We start from the raw sequence: 8,800 nt of genomic DNA on the forward strand, positions 1-8,800 counted from the left end.
AAGACAGGCACAGAAAACATCTCTAAAGCCTTTGTAACAGCTCACCTGAATCAAGAAGAAAGCTTTTGGACATCAGGGGTCCGTTTCACGAAGCAGGTTTAACAAACTCTGAGTGTAACCCTGAACTCTGAGTTGATCTACTCTGAGATAGAAAACTTTGAGTTTTCAGTTTCACAACGGCTGATTTGAGTTGGTTCAATTAACTCGGAGTAGTTTCACCCGGAGTTAAGCGCGTGCACCACAACTCTGAAAAGCCAGTATCAATGGAGCGCCGATTCGACGAGTCACCATGGCAACGGGGAAGCGGAGGACCACACCGCTTGAATTGGAAATCTTAATGCGCTTATATGGCGAGTTTGAACACGTTTTTAGAAAGAAGTGCAACACCTGCAGCTGCAAAAAAGAGGGAGACGGTGTGGTAGAACATTGCTGCCTGGGTCAATGCATAAGTTTAAATCACAATAATATTACAGGGGAAAACTGTTTGAATGGTAGCCTATTAAGTTATTTCATTTAGGTGCAATCCCGCGGGGGAGAAGCGCACGTGGCAGCAGCTGAAGATGAAATATAAAAACATTTTTAAAACAGGTAAGAAGTCGCCATAATCTCATGGAACTACCTCATTTTGATCATGTTTTACATTGTAACTAACACTCACACACACACACACACACACACACACACACACACACACACACACATATATATATATGCAGGCACACTTTTCTGAATACAGTTGTCTTACTTAAGTGCTCTGCATCTAAATATATATTAAAAAAACTAACAAAAAACTTCCATTTGCAAAGAACCGCAGCGCAACACACAATATTTGCTGGGATGTGAGAGCATGACTGCGGTTGGTAATGTTGTAGATGTAAGGACGGAGTAGGTTGTGGATATAGATTATGGACTGTGACGTGAAACAGTACCGCTCTAAGATAATTGTCCAGAAATGCGAGAACATCTATGCGCGGTCTGATAACAATCTCCCGACGAATATTTAATTCTCTGTGCAGTAATGCTGCTCCTTCATCCACTGGATCGTTAATAAAAGGACGTCATTTTGACACACGGCAGAACTAGACTTCGCCAAAACTCGCCAGCTGACTGAATGAATGAGGAAATGAAATAGCGTGTGTGGCTGAAAGAGGGCGGAGACTGAGAGAAACTCGAGGTTTACTGAGAAAAACCTGGTCCCGGCCAGGTTAGAGTCATAGAGTCTGTTACTACAGTAACTGACCGAGAGCTTAAGTTACCTCTCTTTGTGAAACAGGCTAGAGTTACCCCTCTGTCTCTGGTTTGAGTTACCTCTCTTTGTGAAACGGAAAACTCTGAGTTTCCCTCATTTCAGGGTTAACAAACTCAGAGTTTTCACTAAACCTGCTTCGTGAAACGGACCCCAGGTCTGTGGTGAGATGAGGCAAAAATGTTGTTGATTGGACACAGGAACGTAGCTTTCGTTTGGCAAAATAAAAAGTGGTCAACCCGCAGAACACCATCCTCACAGTCAAGCATGGCTGGGGAATGTAATGCTTTGGGGGTATCAAGGGCATAAGAAAAGAAAATAATTAATTTTCTGGGAAAAAAAAATATCTGATAGTCTGCAGAGAAACTTGATCTTGGGCAGCATTGCAGCTTCTAACAAGACAATAACCGCAAACATACAACCAAAGCAGTCGACAAATGGTTAAGAAAAAACTATTTCAACAAGTTGGAGTGGCCCAGATAGAATTCAGACCTGGATACTATCGAGAAGCTGCAGGAAAATGATGACCAGAGTGGTGGAAAAGAGGCCTTCCAACCTCAAAGACCTGGAGATTGTCACCAAAAAGAAGCTTAGAATCTAAACCCTAAAGAGTGTTTAACCAATAATAGCAGCCATTTGACTGCTGTGGCGTCAAATGAAGATTTTGCCAATGAATAATACCATTTTTAGCAAAATTGAGAAAATAAATCATAGAAATTGCTATAAATCATCAATAACATCTCAAACACAATGTGCTTTGTCACTTGTTTAAGACATTTTCAGAACAAAAAAGGTATTGATCAAATAAACTATACTTCCTGCACATGTCGCTTCTGGTCTGTGCTCATAAATGTTATTTTATGTTATCATGTATCACTGGGGGCACACAGATGGCTCAACTGTTTGAGCAGGCGACCCATAAACAGGGGCTATAGTCCCTGATGCAGCAGCCATGGCTTGATTCCAGCTCATCGCCCTTTGCTGCATGTCTTCTTCCTACTTTCCTGTCTGTCTCTCAAATAAAATTTGTCAGATAAAGCCTTTGACCCTCAAATGTAACGCACAGTAGTCATAAGCACCAATTCTAAAAACTGATTTTAATATATGGAATGTAAAGTTCATCTTAACCCATACCATTTTGTCAGAATGTGTATTTGAAAAATCAACCACCAATAGCATTTCTACTGTATTTAATGACATTCATGCAAAGACACATTTCAGCACAACGCACAGATAATTTGGGGGGAAAAAAGGGAACGCCGAACAATGTAAAAACTCTGTTCTTCATTCTTACATCATTTTTTGAGCTGTCTTATTATCAGTTTCAGGGAAAAACATTGCAAAGAAGGTGTGCCTCCTGTCACCTTTACTGTTCACTTCCTTGTCTGCGTCTTTGAGCCTCTGTGGTTCCCCACCTTCCTCAGCATGACAGCAGAATTACCACTTTCATCCTCACACCTAGCATCTCAGTAAACACTCATTTTGTTAGGAAGATGTTATTTAAATGTTACTTTATTTAAAATGTAATGTTAAACATGTATTTGTGTTCTTCGCCAAGTTACAAGTGTGATATGCCTTTGATTTGCTGAAGCTGTCATCCGAGGAGACAAGTGACTCACACACAGATACACCGCAAACAAAGACACACGTGTGGTGCCAATGTAACACAACAGTGAATGCTGTAGGAAGGAGAGAAAGTGACTGATTACTTCATTTTTATTTTTTATCTTCTGTTATTATCAGAGGAATTTTAGAGGGAAAGAAAGCGGGAGAAGAGAGAGCTGTCATCTCTTCTCTGCTGGTGACGGGATATAAATAGCAAGTAGGTTCTCTTAAAAGTCGAGATGAAAACATTTGCTTTGTTTCCAGTGCGTAGCTGCACGACGGCTTTGAAACCTGAAGCAGGGAGAAGATGCTCCTTCATGTCTCCCTCACTAAGCTGGAGAATAACGAACAACAAGAAGGCTCCTCTGAAATGCCTGACCTAATATTTGACAGATAGTCAAGAGATATGTATCCCGGGACCGAAAACAGATTCACGGCAAAGATGAGCTCATATTGTTATTTTGTTGTACAGTTTTATTGGGCTGCTGCGTCTGAACCGCCAGTCCAAAAGTGGAAGCTGTTTTCTTTCTTCTTCTATCAGAGGAAATTTCAGTACCTAATCAGTTACGGTGCTGTTTAATTGCAATTGTGTGAAACTTTGTTCAGATAGAAATTACAATTAGGCACCACCTACAAGTTCCCTGAAGTCTTGTTTTCTTTTGATGCTTTTTTAAACATACTATTTATCTGTAGGTTTGTTGTCCTGATTGTCCATACTTAGAGTTTTGCCGACTGCGAAGCCCCCTGAGGCAAATTGCTAATTTGTGTTATTACGCTATATAAATAAAACATGACTTGGCGCTTACAGCACTTTCCATGTATATGATCTGTCAAAAATATGGGGAACCCTCTCTAAAGAAAGAGCCGATAGAGGACATAATGAGGCATTAAATTCATGAGATCCACCAGACTTTTCTTATCATACTCCCTGTTGTGTAATTGACTAATCAACATCACCCAAAGTACAGTCTTTGTTTTCTGGCTAATGCATTCTGATGGGTTCAAAGGCATGGAAAGCAGAGAATGTGCAAGTAAGAGAATCGAGCATGTGAGTGTGTTTGTGTGTGTCAGGAGACCAATTACATTTCCAAGTTGAACTTCAAATGAGGCACAGCGAATCACTGCCTTTCCGCTGATTTGGCTCCTGCAAAAATGAAAGCAAACCTTGGCTATATGCATCAATAAAAGCACATACATATACACACAAATATGTTGGGGTTTTTTTTGTTGTTTTTTGTTTACAGTAACTCATTTGTTAATTTTGGCGGGCTCCGTGAGTTACGTAAGGTCTTTTCCATGCGATGGCAGCTGCTTTGCTTAGCAGGTGAGGATGTAACAAAAATATTGATTCTGGACGAACAAATAGCTCCCGACTCACTGACTGGGCAGAACTTGCAAGTAAACAGAATACAAAAAAAATTAAAGTTGCAAGCAGCGTTGGACAGGTCCTCGCATCCTTGCTGGTCGGCGAATCTGCGCACGTCCACCAGGCGGCGCTGCGACCGAGAGTGCATGTCGGCCTACGGATGCGATGAGGGCCGGACTCCGATCACACGTGTAAAATTTCAGGCAGATTGGAGCATGTTCAGGCTTCTTATAGAGCTTTTCCTGTCCATCCACCAGGTGGCGCTGCGACCGAGAGTGTATATTGGCCAATGGATGTGATCAGGGTCAGACTGTGATTCCACATATAAAATTTCAGGCAGATCGGACCATGTACAGGCTAGTTATAGAGCTTTTCCTTCTATCCACCAGGTGGCGCTATGACTGTGGCTGTATTTCAGCATGTGAATGTCATCAGGGCGGGACTCTGATCATACATGTAAAGTTTGAGGCAGATTGGAGCATGTTTAGGGCGGTTACACAGCAGTTGATGTTTCATGGCAAAGCATCAAAGTTCAGGAGGCCGCCATGGCCACGCCCTCAGACTTTTGTGGAGCATTTTGATAACTTTTGATCACCCATGTGTGTAGTACATCCTGGCCGAATTTCATCTCTCTCGGTGTTACCCTGTTTGAGTTTATAGCTTTTGAAAATGTCTAAAAATGACCCAAAATCATCAAAACATATGACATATAATTCAAAATGGCTGACTTCCTGTTGGATTTTGGTCATGGGTGTCAATTACATTTTTGTGTGTCTTGATGAGTTACATATGTGTATCAAATTTCATAATTCTAGGTAACACGTACTGGCTGTAGTAACTGTTTGAAATTTTCCAGGTGGCGCTATGGAGCCATTTTGCAACAGTCATGTGCAATTCGTCTAAAATATCAAATATTTCAGCAGTCCTGATGTGTGTGGCAATTTTGGCGAGCATATGACCATTTTTAACCTGTCAAAAAGTACTTTGTTTATTCCGGCAACGATACGTTGCCACGGCAACAGCGTTTTACGAATCATCAAAATCTTCACACTGTGGCATCGACTAGGCGTGACCACTGAGCTGACCAATTTTCAAGATGATTTGACAAAGTTTCAGGCAATGGTAGGTGCAAATGTAATGACAATTTCTTCCTGTTGCCAATAGGTGGCGCTATGAGTATTTCTAAATTTATGAATGTGGATGTGTTCAGAACCAGACTGGTGTCCATCACATCAAGTTTGGTCCGGATTGCATCATTTCCAGCTGAGATATTAATAATTCAATTTTCATGGCGAGAAATCGAATTTTGCCACGCTGCCACAGACACGCCCTTTCATGATGTGTCACCATTTTCTCTGGGAATCATCATCAATGTGTTCAGGCTTATGTCACCAAATTTGAAGTGAATGTGATCAACCTGCTAAGAATAGTACATCAAAGTGTAAAAAAATGTCTATTTCCTGCTACCACAAGGTGGCGCTATGACTGTTAATGTACATAACCACATGGATGTCATCAGGGCTGGACCCTGATCACACATGTAAAATTTCAGGCAGATTGGAACATGTACAGCAGAGTTAGACAATACTTCCTGTTTCATGGCGAAGGATCAGTATTATCGCGAGTCGCCATGGCCACGCCCTTTGACTTTTGCAGAGCATTTTGATAACTTTTCATCAGGGATGACTGTTGCATATATTTGCCAAATTTGACGTCTCCCGGACTTACCCCCGATGAGTTATTAGTCAGAAAAAATATCACAGTTAATTCAAGATGGCCGACTTCCTGTTGGGTTTAGGGCATAGCCATGATTGACTTTTTCGTGTGTCCTGATGGGCTGAATATGCATGCAAAATTTTGTAGCTGTAGATGAAACACCCTGCCAGTTGGCCTAATGACCAAATTTTGAATTTTGCAGGGGGCGCTATAGAGCCATTTTCCCACACACATGCGCAACTCCCATAAAATATCAAATTTTTCGCCAGTCCTGATGAGCATGCCAAGTCTCACACGTTTTGGGGTATGATAAGGCCGCCAAAAATGCAATTCAAAAGACGGTAAAAGAATGAATAATAATAAATAATTCCTTGCATTCCGATAGGGTCTTCGCACCATTCGGTGCTCGGACCCTAATTAAAGCTGCAAGTAGCGTTGGACGGGTCCTCGCATCTGTGCGGCCCGGCTGGCCCACGCATGTCCACCAGGAGGCGCTGCAACTGAGAGAGTAAAGTTTCAGGCAGATTGGAGCATGTACAGGCTACTTACACAGCACTTCCTGTTTCATGGCGAGAAATCCAAAATGGCCGCCAAGTGGTGCATAGATATGATTAGGGCCGGACTCTGATGATACATGTAAAGTTTCAGACAAATTGGAGCATGTACAGGCTAGTTACACAGCACTTCCTGTTTCATGGCGAGAAATCCAAAATGGCCGCCAAGTGGCACAAAGATGTGATTAGGGCCAGACTCTGATCATGCATGTAAAATTTCAGGCAGATTGGAGCATGTACAGGCTGATTACACAGCACTTCCTGTTTCATGGCGAGAAATCCAAAATGGCCGCCAAGTGGCACAAAGATGTGATTAGGGCCGGACTCTGATCATGCATGTAAAATTTCAGGCAGATTGGAGCATGTACAGGCTGGTTACACAGCACTTCCTGTTTAATGGCGAGAAATTCAAAATGGCCGCCAGGTGGCGCTATGACTGTGAGTGTATATCAACCTATGGACATGATTAGGGCTGAACTCTGATCACACATGTAAAATTTGAAGCAGACTGGAGCATGTACAGGCTAGCTAGACAGAACTTCCTGTTTCATGGCGAGAAATCCAAAATGGCCGCCAAGTGGTGCAAAGATGTGATTAGGGCCGGACTGTGATCATACATGTAAAATTTCAGGCAGATTGGAGCTGTACAGCCTGGTTACACAGCACTTCCTGTTTCATGGCGAGAAATCCAAAATGGCCGCCAAGTGGCGCAAAGATGTGATTAGGGCCGGACTCTGATCATACATGTAAAATTTCAGGCAGATTGGAGCATGTACAGGCTGGTTACACAGCACTTCCTGTTTCATGGCGAGAAATCCAAAATGGCCGCCAAGTGGCACAAAGATGTGATTAGAGCCAGACTCTGATCATACATGTAACATTTCAGACAAATTGGAGCATGTACAGGCTAGTTAGACATCACTTCCTGTTTAATGGCGAGAAATTCAAAATGGCCGCCAGGTGGTGCTATGACCGTGAGTCTATATCGACCTATGGATGTGATTAGAGTTGGACCCTGATCACACATGTAAAGTTTGAGGCAGATTGATGCATGTCCAGGCTAGTTAGACAGCACTTCCTGTTTCATGGCGAGACATCCAAAATGGCCACATTCTGCTGGTCACCATGGCCACACCGTCAGACTGTTGCGGAGCATTTTTGATAACCTTTGATCAACCATGACTGGTGTCCATCCTGACCAAATTTGAGCTCTCTCGTGGTTACGCTGTTTGAGTTAATAGCTTTTGAAAATGTCCAAAAATGACAAAATTGTCCAAAATATGAATCATATTTCAAAATGGCCGCATTCCGTGGCTCGCCATGGCCACGCCCTTTGACTTTTGCAGAGCATTTTGATAACTTTTCATCAGGGATGACTGTTGCATATATTTGCCAAATTTGACGTCTCCCGGACTTACCCCCGATGAGTTATTAGTCAGAAAAAATATCACAGTTAATTCAAGATGGCCGACTTCCTGTTGGGTTTAGGGCATAGCCATGATTGACTTTTTCGTGTGTCCTGATGGGCTGAATATGCATGCAAAATTTTGTAGCTGTAGATGAAACACCCTGCCAGTTGGCCTAATGACCAAATTTTGAATTTTGCAGGGGGCGCTATAGAGCCATTTTCCCACACACATGCGCAACTCCCATAAAATATCAAATTTTTCGCCAGTCCTGATGAGCATGCCAAGTCTCACACGTTTTGGGGTATGATAAGGCCGCCAAAAATGCAATTCAAAAGACGGTAAAAGAATGAATAATAATAAATAATTCCTTGCATTCCAATAGGGTCTTCGCACCATTCGGTGCTCGGACCCTAATAATAATAAACCCACGGGTTTCAATAGGGTCTTCGCACCATTCGGTGCTCGGACCCTAAAAAAAAAATAGCAGTATTGATTCTAACAAACAAGTAGCCACCAACTGACTGACACGGGCGCGACTTGTAAGTAAACAAAATATCATGATTGAAATATGAAACGGAGGATCAGAACAGCAACAGTTTGTCATGTGTCGATTTAGATTTGCTGACTAATCCTCCCCTCATTGGTTTCCATGGTTGAACGGCTCAGAGTACCCCACCTCTCTGTCGAGGTAATCTCACTGCAAGTAATCTTCAAGATGCATGAACATGGAGAGAGAAAAAGCCCTGGCTTCGAGCACATATAAACGCATCACACAAAACACCAAACACTGTATGGCTGCATCTATTAATCCTTGGTAGTGAGTAATCCCAGCCTGTTTTGCACTGTGCTATAATCTCCCTCTCCTCTGCTAAGGGACTGAGGACTAGGCTCCCACTCACAGGTA

Source organism: Amphiprion ocellaris, chromosome 4, assembly GCF_022539595.1.
Source record: "Amphiprion ocellaris isolate individual 3 ecotype Okinawa chromosome 4, ASM2253959v1, whole genome shotgun sequence".
Lineage (NCBI taxonomy): Eukaryota > Metazoa > Chordata > Actinopteri > Pomacentridae > Amphiprion > Amphiprion ocellaris.